This window comes from Crinia signifera, chromosome 2 (assembly GCF_055691185.1).
Source record: "Crinia signifera chromosome 2, ASM5569118v1, whole genome shotgun sequence".
NCBI lineage: Eukaryota > Metazoa > Chordata > Amphibia > Anura > Myobatrachidae > Crinia > Crinia signifera.
The window spans coordinates 20,247,934-20,258,471 of NC_139218.1; positions in this window are offsets into that span (position 1 = coordinate 20,247,934).

Consider the following 10,538-nt stretch of genomic DNA (forward strand, 5'->3'; position numbering starts at 1 on the left):
ATCGTTTTGCTGTTCCATCGATCGAGAGAAACAATCTGGTTCTCCCCATCGATTGGCAAAAGTATTCGACATCGGCCAAGAACCATCGATGATTTTGAATCATCGATGGTCGATGGACATCCCTAGGTTCACACTGCAAAGCGGGGGTCTGGGCTATGATAATGTAATGGCGTCACAACACCCCCAGACAGTCTCCTCCACTCCCTCTGAGTCTGCTTAGGGAGCAGACCAATATTAGGCAAGTATACATTAGATCTTCATGGTCCTTAACCCCATACCCGGGAGCATTGTACATTAATCATACATTGATCAGATGTGTTACTCATTCTGTCAGTAGCACAGAATAAATACATTTTATATGAAGAGCTTATTAACTTAAAAACCCAATAACCTGTACTGGCTGGTATCCAGCGTTCAATTAAAGCTTGTTAGTCAGCATTAGGTGCAACAAACGGATAACGTCAGCAGCGCAGCCTGAGGTTCTTCTTGTGTCTTTTTATTAAACACACTTAATAGCTTGCAGATGTTGGCAGTTAGTTCCCATCACCTCAGCTTAGTCGCTTCCCATTTGCCAAAACCACAAGGCTCATTGTTACATTTTGCAGATACACTTGAAACAAAGCAGGAAGAATGCTGTATTCTGTCCACTTGCAGACAATGAGCAGCTGCCAGTATGTACTATGTAATACACAGGGAGTCAGACACCTGCAGCCTGTCTACAGTCACCGGCCCCAGCTGAAGGTTAGGCCAATATTCTTTGCCGGAGCAATGTACCAGTATGGGATGAATTGTCCAGAATTTTTGAGAGGGATTTCTGCAAAGGGTGTGGATCGTTTGGTCTACAACAACTAGATCGACAAGCATTGGGTCGACACCAGTAGGTCGACAAGGGTCAAGGTCGGCATGGGTCTAGGTCGACATGGGTCTAGGTCGACATGACATTAGGTCAACACAAGCATTAGGTCGACATGGGCTGTACACAGAAATGCATTACAAGTTGTTATTTGTTATCACTGGACTTCCGGGTTTAGGACCCAGGAGTCCTTTAGCTGGTATGTACACAGAAATGCATTACAAGTTGTTATCAAAAGGTCGACATGGGGTTTTTCACAGTTTTTTTACCTGAATGTCGACACCATCGACATGGACACCGTTTGAAGTGCACCGCATCCCCTCGCATTGCTCGCCATGCTTCGGGCACGGTGCCTTGCTACGCTCGGCACACTATTTTATTCTCCCACCATGCCCTAGTGGATGGTAGGGAATGAAATACCGCCAGTCGGCACATGTCGGCTCAAAAAACAGTGAAAAAAACCATGTCGACCTAATGCTTGTGTCGACCTAATGTCATGTCGACCTAGACCCATGTCAACCTAGACCCATGTCGACCTTGAACCATTTCGACCTTAACCCATGTCGACCTTGCTGCATGTCGACCCAGTGGTGTCGATCCAATGATTGTTGACCTAGTTGTTGTAGACCTAATGACCGTATCCATCTGCAACATGGGGTATTTACATAATTGGGTATACAGGATTCAGTATTGAATCCCGGCGGTCGGGATCCCGGCGTTCAGAATCCCGACGCCGGAATCCCGACCGCCGAAATCCCGACCGCCGAAATGCCGACAAGGGGGGGACGTGGATCGCCCCCCCCTTGCGGGCTCGCTGCGCTCGCCACGCAGCGGGCCCGGTGCCTCGCTACGCTCGGCACGCTATTTTATTCTCCCTCCAGGGGTGTCGTGGACACCCCAGGAGGGAGAAAGTGTCGGCATTTCGGCGGTCGGGATTCCGGCGTCGGGATTCTGAACGCCGGGATCCCGACCGCCGGGATCTTAACTGCATCCCGGGTATACTGTATTTGACAGTGCTTGGTAAACAAACAGGTCGCAATCACATCCCTAATTTCACTCTGTATTGTTTATTAAATATTAAACCCCCAATTAATGCGCAGTCACTAAAGTCAATCAATTGCAAAATGTTTCTAGCAAAAACTCCTATGAGGCAGAATATCATGTCAGATTAGCCAGCGCTGTGTGTGGACATAATGATGCTTTACAAGCAGATGTTCTTAGTGACGTCATGGAAAGCAGTTGTTAGAAAGTTTCCTACAAAAGTCTGGGATGTGAGCACTGCTATAGCCAGAACCTTACAAGGCACATGACACTGTATGTGACATATGAGGCTGTATAGGCCATGTGAGACTGTATGTTGTCAGCATTCGGAGGTTTACTCCCATTTCTAGGTTCTTGAGGTGCTGGGGTACAGTGGCAGCTACCAGGCAGAGTCCCGGTACCGGGTCACGGCGTGTCGCAGCCACCATTGTGAAGTCTGGTGTAGCTGGTGCGCACCGCGCCGGGAGGCTGGGTAGTATGGGGTTGTGTCCTGGTTCCACACGTGTCTCCTGTATCCACCATGTTGGAGACCAGGATTGCTCAATTGCTGCTCAGGGCAGTTCTCAGCCAATCTGGTGCAGTCTCGCCTGTTAAAAGGGGTTCAGCCTTTAGGTACCTTACCAATGCTTCAGGTTACTTCTTGCAGTAAGGATCCCTGACTCTGATCTCCCGGTTAACTCTTGCAAGTTTCAGCTCCTGTTCCTTCCTGGTATCCTGCTTCAGCATAGTGTGCACTTTGGTCCCACGAGTTGCCAAGGAGAGACCCGCTGAACCCATTGCGGGGTATTAACCTGCATCTGGCAGTGCTTCTCCTACTTGAGCCCACAGTCTTCATAGCCACAGTTCATGAGCCACCAGCCTTAAAGTCACAGTAGCCTTCTATTGCCTTAAAGCCACAGTCCTGTTTTAGCAGCCTTTCAGCCGCAGTTTTCTACACTCTCCATAACCACAGTTCCTGAGTCTACTGTTAAAGCCGTAGTTTTCTTGTAAAGTTAAAGCCGCAGTGTTCTTGTTAGTGGTGTAACTATAAATTTTGCTCCCGCCAGCCAAAATACTTTTTGGCGCCCCCCCTCTGTATTGCCCCTTATACATTATGCAACACACACACACTCACAGTCCCCTGCCCCCTCCAGCCTCTCACTCCCTGCATCAGCCCCAATGCTCGGTAACTGCTTCCTCCCGGCGCTCACTCCACGCCCCCTCCAGCCGCTCACTCCTTGCACCCACCCGGCACTCACGCTCACTCCCCGCTCACTTTATTTATAAAAATAAAATAATAAAAATAAAAAATAAAATAAACAGAAAATTAAATTGACCAGATAGATGTGACCTGTGGGGAAGGGATTGGGGTTATTAAAATAATTGTTTACACTCTTTTTTAGAGGTATTGGAGTTCCCGGTGCCACCTAACTATCCCTGCTGTTAACCCTGAGGCTGTTACCTTGCGGTGCAGCTTCCTTTCCTGTGTCTTTGATTGACAGCGGCAGGTGCCGAAAGTCTTTTGTCGGGTCTTGCGGCATTGCTGTAACTTCGCCGCGGTTCACTCAGTCTTTGGCGGGATAGTTGCGCTGGCGTCTCAGCGTGCTTGGTGGTCGGTAAGGTAAGGGTGGCTGGGGACTTCTCCACTATGTTCCAAGCATGTGTACCCACCCAGAACTCACACTCACTCCCCGCTGCCTCCCGGTACTCACGCCTCAACCACTTCCCAGCACTCATTCCCCGCCGCCTCCTGGTGCTGACTTGCACTGTGGACATGTGGCTGCTGTCTGACAGGCTGTAGCTATGGACGCTACACTGGCCGGGGCACCATTGTCAGAGCACTGCGGCTCCCAGTTTGGAATTGGGAAGCACTGGTAGTGTGACAGACTCACTCAGTGTGACGGCGCCCACGCAGCCCCCGCTCCCCCAAGCAGCCGCGGGGGCTGCCTTTCAGTATCTACGCCACTGGTTCTTGTATAGTTAAAGCCGCAGTGTTCTTCTACAGTTAAAGCCGCAGTGTTTTTCTACAGTTAAAGCTGCAGTGTACATTTACAGTTAAAGCCGCAGTGTTCTTCTACAGTTAAAGCTGCAGTGTCCTTCTACAGTTGAAGCCGCAGTGTTCTTCTACAGTTACAACTGTAGTGTTCTTCTACAGTTAAAGCCGCAGTGTTCTTCAATAGTTAAAGCCGCAGTATCCATTTACAGTTAAAGCCTCAGTGTTCTTGTACAGTTAAAGCCGCAGTGTTCTTCTACAGTTAATGCCGCAGTGTCTTTCTACAGTTGAAGCCGCAGTGTTCTTCTATAGTTGAAGCCGCAGTGTTCTTCTCCAGTTAAAGCTGCAGTGTTCTTCTGCAGTTAAAGCCGCAGTGTTCTTCTACATTTAAAGTTGCAGTGTTCTTCTACAGGTAAAGCCGCAGTGTTCTTCTACAGTTGAAGCCACAGTGTTCTTCTACAGTTAAAGCCGCAGTGTTCTTCAATAGTTAAAGCCGCAGTATCCATTTACAGTTAAAGCCTCAGTGTTCTTGTACAGTTAAAGCCGCAGTGTTCTTCTACAGTTAATGCCGCAGTGTCTTTCTACAGTTGAAGCCGCAGTGTTCTTCTATAGTTGAAGCCGCAGTGTTCTTCTCCAGTTAAAGCTGCAGTGTTCTTCTGCAGTTAAAGCCGCAGTGTTCTTCTACATTTAAAGTTGCAGTGTTCTTCTACAGGTAAAGCCGCAGTGTTCTTCTACAGTTGAAGCCACAGTGTTCTTCTACAGTTAAAGCCGCAGTGTTCTTCAATAGTTAAAGCCGCAGTATCCATTTACAGTTAAAGCCTCAGTGTTCTTGTACAGTTAAAGCCGCAGTGTTCTTCTACAGTTAATGCCGCAGTGTCTTTCTACAGTTGAAGCCGCAGTGTTCTTCTATAGTTGAAGCCGCAGTGTTCTTCTCCAGTTAAAGCTGCAGTGTTCTTCTGCAGTTAAAGCCGCAGTGTTCTTCTACATTTAAAGTTGCAGTGTTCTTCTACAGTTAAAGTTGCAGTGTTCTTCTACAGGTAAAGCCGCAGTGTTCTTCTAAAGGTAAAGCTGCAGTGTTCTTCTACAGTTGAAGCTGCAGTGTTCTTCTACAGTTGAAGCCACAGTGTTCTTCTACAGTTAAAGTTGCAGTGTTCTTCTACACTTAAAGCTGCAGTGTTTTCCTCTACACTTAAAGCCGCAGAGTACTTCTACAGTTAAAGACGCAGTGTATTCCTCTACACTTAAAGCTGCAGTGTTCTTCTACAGTTAAAGCCGCAGTGTTCTTCTACAGTTAAAGCTGCAGTGTTCTTCTACAGTTAAAGCCGCAGTGTTCTTCTACAGTTAAAGCCGCAGTGTTCTTCTAGTCTTCAAGCCATGGTCTTTATTACTACAGTCTCCAAGTCACAGTTCTTGAGTCTTCAGCTTAAAGCCACAGTTTTGTTTCTACAGTCTTCAAGCCGCAGTTGTTATTGCTACTATGTTCCAAGCTACAGTTTTAGTTTATTCAATTCCACAGTTTTCGACTTCGGTCCTATAACATTTAATCACATTCTTTCTTTCTTCAGCATCGTCTTCGTCATCGTCATCGTCTTCAGCTACAGTCCTCTATAGTTCCTCAAGTCTTCATCTGTCTCTTCAGTTAAATACTGTAATTTACAGTTTGTGGCTCATCTTATATTTGCAAGTATTTACAGTTACAAAGTGCCTGTATCTCATATATGCTTGATATTATATAGCATTCTTTGAACGAACTTTATCGCAAAATCTTCAGTAAATCTACTGAACAGTTTATTTAGTGTCCTCCATCTTCTTACCAGTGATACTTCCTTTGGGATGCCTCATTCTACCACTCCATGGGAAAGCATTTAATACGGCCACCTAGTTTCCAGCCTAGTTTGGCTACAGCTCCCTCAGCGATACACCATCTGCCAGTTCTCCAAACCAAGCCTAGCGTGACATATGTGACATGTGAGACTATGGGCATATGAGACTGTATAGGCCATGTGAGACTGTATGTGATGTGAGACTATGGGCATATGAGACTGTATAGGCCATGTGAGACTGTATGTGATGTGAGACTATGGGCATATGAGACTGTATAGGCCATGTGAGACTGTATGTGACGGGAGATTATGGGCATATGAGACTGTATAGGCCATGTGAGACTGTATGTGACGGGAGATTATGGGCATATGAGACTGTATGGGACATGTGAGACTGTATGTGATGTGAGACTATGGCCATAAAAGACTTTATAGGCCATGTGAGACTGTATGTGACGGGAGATTGTGAGCATATGAGACTGTATGGGACATGTGAGACTGTATGGGACATGTGAGACTGTATGGGACATGTGAGACTGTATGGCACATGTGAGACTATGGGCATATGAGGCTGTATGGGACATGTGAGACTGTATGGGACATGTGAGACTATGGGCATGTGAGACTGTATGAAACATGTGAGACTGTATGCACCATGTGAGACTATTGGCTTATGAGGCTGTATGGGACATGTGAGACTGTATGTGACATGTGAGACTATGGGCATGTGAGACTGTATGCAACATGTGAGACTATGGGCATATGAGGCTGTATGGGACATGTGAGACTGTATGTGACATGTAAGACTATGGGCATGTGAGACTGTATGTGACATGTGAGACTATGGGCATATGAGGCTGTATGTGACATGTGAGACTGTATGTGACATGTGAGACTATGGGCATTTGAAACTTTATGGGACATGTGAGACTATGGGCATATGAGGCTGTATGGGCCATGTGAGACTGTATGTGGCATGCGAAACGATGGCCATGTGAGGCTGTATGTGACATGTGAGACTATGGTCATATGAGACTGTATGTGACATGTGAGACTATGGGCATGTGATGCTGTATGTGACATGTGAGACTGTATGGCACATGTGAGGCTGTATGTGAAATGTGAGACTGTATGTGACATGTGAGACTATGGACATGTGAGGCTGTATGTGACATGTGAGACTATGGGCATGTGAGGCTGTATGTGACATGTGAGACTACGGGCATGTGAGGCTGTATATGACATGTGAGACTGTATGTGATATGTGAGGCTGTATGTGACATGTGAGACTGTATGGCACATGTGAGACTGTATGTGACATGTGAGACTATGGGCATGTGAGGCTGTATGTGACATGTGAGACTATGGGCATGTGAGGCTGTATGTGACATGTGAGACTATGGGCATGTGAGGCTGTATGTGACATGTGAGACTGTATGTGACATGTGAGGCTGTATGTGACATGTGAGACTATGGGCATGTGAGGCTGTATGTGACATGTGAGGCTGTATGTGACATGTGAGACTATGGGCATGTGAGGCTGTATGTGACATGAGAGACTATGGGCATGTGAGGCTGTATGTGACATGTGAGACTATGGGCATGTGAGGCTGTATGTGACATGTGAGACTATGGGCATGTGAGGCTGTATGTGACATGTGAGACAATGGGCATGTGAGGGTGTACTGGGTGTGTTAAGGGGCCGACCCATTCACACTAAACTCAGGTCACCCATTATACCTAGGGTGATCCAGGTTATTCAGTTTGATGCTCTCACACCGCACATCGGTCCAGGACGACCTGACAACTCGGCAATAAACGGAGTTATAAATATAAAAGGGTTATCAGACTGTACGGGGCATGTGAGGCTGTATGGGCATGCTGTTTGTGTACAGCATACCATGTGAGGGTATACTGTACACACCAACAAGCACAAGGTCGAAACATGAAAAAGATTGACACAATCAAAAGGTCTACATGGAAAAGGTCAACAGGCATTTTTATAATTTATTTTGGTGTCGATGTTGACACTTGAGCACTGGGTCCCCTGTCCCCTTCGGGCCAGGAGCCTCACTCTGCTTATGCTGTGCTCGACACATTCTAGCATTCGCACAGCCCACGTGGATCGTAAAGTATGAAAAAGTAAAAAAGGTGAATTTAAAATAAAAATAACCTGTCGATCGTTGACCTATTGCTTGTATTGACATTTAGATCAAAACTCACAGATAAATTTCATCATGGAAAACATTCATTTTATCCTATCCCATAATTATTTTTGGCACGACGGACGTTTTTATTTACAAAAGCGAGGCACAGCTATGGGGACTCCATTAGCCCCTAGCTATGCAAACCTTTTTGTGGCAAAATGGGAAGATGACTATATATGGACACACAACCAGCATAGTGAACACATCGTACAGTGGTACAGGTACATAGACGATGTCTTCTTTATTTGGCAAGGGTCAGAGCAACAACTGGAGACGTTTATAGCATACCTAAATTCAAACAATCTTAACTTGGAATTCACTACCACTTCAAGTAAATCGGAAGTGGTGTACCTAGATCTGGAGATTTTCGTTGAAGATGCCAGATTCAAAACAAGAACTCACACTAAGGAAGTAAATGGGAATAATATCCTCCCATCAACGAGCAACCATCATCAGAATTGGATCAGAAGTATCCCTGTGGGACAGTTTCGTCAAGTAAAGAGGAATTGCACAGATGATATAACCTTCAAAACACAAAGTGAAGAAATGAAAAAGAACTTTATGGCCAAAGGATACAAAGAAACCATATTAGACCAACAGCTTGACAAAATTAATAGCACAGATAGGAAAGACCTCATTACATACAAAATAAAGGAAAAGAAACAGGAAGATTTTAACCTGGCCTTCTTCACACAATTCACCAGCAATACTGTTAGTAATCGAAAACATGATTCGAAAACTTTGGCAAGTCCTCCAGTTGGACGAAGCATTACAGCCCATTCTTCCCAACAAACCAAAAATAATATATCGCAAAGCAAAAAACATAAAAAGTCACCTTGTTACAAGTTACACCAAAGACTCTTCCAACACCATTTCAGTTCAAAATAAAGGTTTCTTCGATTGCCTAAATTGTAAGGCATGTAGAAATAAAAAAACATCAACCAAGCCAACAACTGCTCTCAAATCAAATCAGACAGGAAGAGAGTACAAAATCAAAGACAGACTTTCCTGTGACTCAGAAGGAGTCATTTACTTATTAGAATGCAACTGTGGTCTACAATATATCGGGCAAACAAAAAGAAAAGCCAAGATTCGATTTGCAGAGCATATCTACAACATCTCAAAGGGACTGAAAACCCACAGCGTTTCCAACCATTTCTGTGAAAAACATGCAAAAAACCCAGCAGGTCTAAAATGCACAGTTATACAAAAAGTCAACAGGAATTGGCGTGGAGGCGATCTAGTAAATGAACTTAAAAAAATTGAAACCAAATGGATTTTCGACATGAAGACACTTGAACCCGCAGGCCTCAATATTGACATAGAATTGAATGCATTTTTATAGAGTGGTACCTTTTTTCATATTTTTCTTATTTTTATCAATTTTTCATGATTTTTATATCTTTTTCCTTCGAATTAATGAAGCATATTAGCTTTTCCCTGTGAGTAACAGGATAACATGTGGTTCCCACCACTTTTTAAGACTTCCGGAACATCACTTCCGGTTTTACTAATAAAGTTTTGTTCTATAAATAGACAACGCTGGCCACAAAACATTATTCCTTGAAAAAGTGCGCAGGTTGCACGAAACGCGTTGGTCAGCCAAGAAGAAGATCCAGCAGAACCCTGAGACCTATTCCCCCAAACTCTATTAGTCTACTCGGACCACCAGCAGCGATTCCCGGCCATTTCCGGCTACTTCCGGTACGCACGGCACACAGCGGGCAGCGCTAGAAACATCTACAGCGCGGGGAGCTTCCTACTCCATCGGGAGACCCGGCCAGCGTGTACAGCGGCTGCACTATAAGATCTCTGCCGCTACAACATCAGCCGGGCAGCGCCGAACCACGCACGAAGCAGTGGTCATACCATCATACCTGCACGCCTGCACGTGCCTGCAATATCACGGCCACGAGAAGACGTAGAGGACAGGGTAAGATAGGGACAGACAACAGCTGGCTACTTCCAATTTTACATACATTGTCCCCAAAAGGGTGTAAACATTACACTAATCTTTTTTCCTTACAGGTACCACTCATAGACTTTATTCCATCTCAATATTTTCTCTTTACATTTTACTGCTCAAATATCCACAATAACAATTAATTTTAGCGCTCTTTCAATTACCCACTGACATTTAGATCATGTTGACCATATGTTATTGACGTGTTGACTGTCGACCTAGAAATTGTCTGTTAGCCATCCGGATATATCATTCTCAAGCCCTCTTTGCATTTTAACATATGAGTGCCAACATCTCTGTGAGAGGTGTGCAAAATATCCGCTAAATATTCAAACGTCACTCACATTTGTTATATTAATTCAAATAAAAAATGTTGTATACAAAAACATTTTATTTCCCTTATAAGGCACATTGTACAGGTCATTATGAAGAATAGTAATGTTTGCTTTGCAATTTTCAATTTTCACTTGGTACTCAAAGGGTTAAGGCGTAGACAGAAGTGTATTTAGATATTTTTGGGCTCCATAGCTAAAGTTTGTTAGGGTCGTGTTGTAGAGGTGGGATTCAGCCGGTTTTCACCGGTTCTGCAAAACCGATACCTAATATACAATCGGTTCTGCACAACTGTTTGCTAAGGAGCGCCGCGGATGCTCACAAGGTACTGTAAGCAGCTGTGACA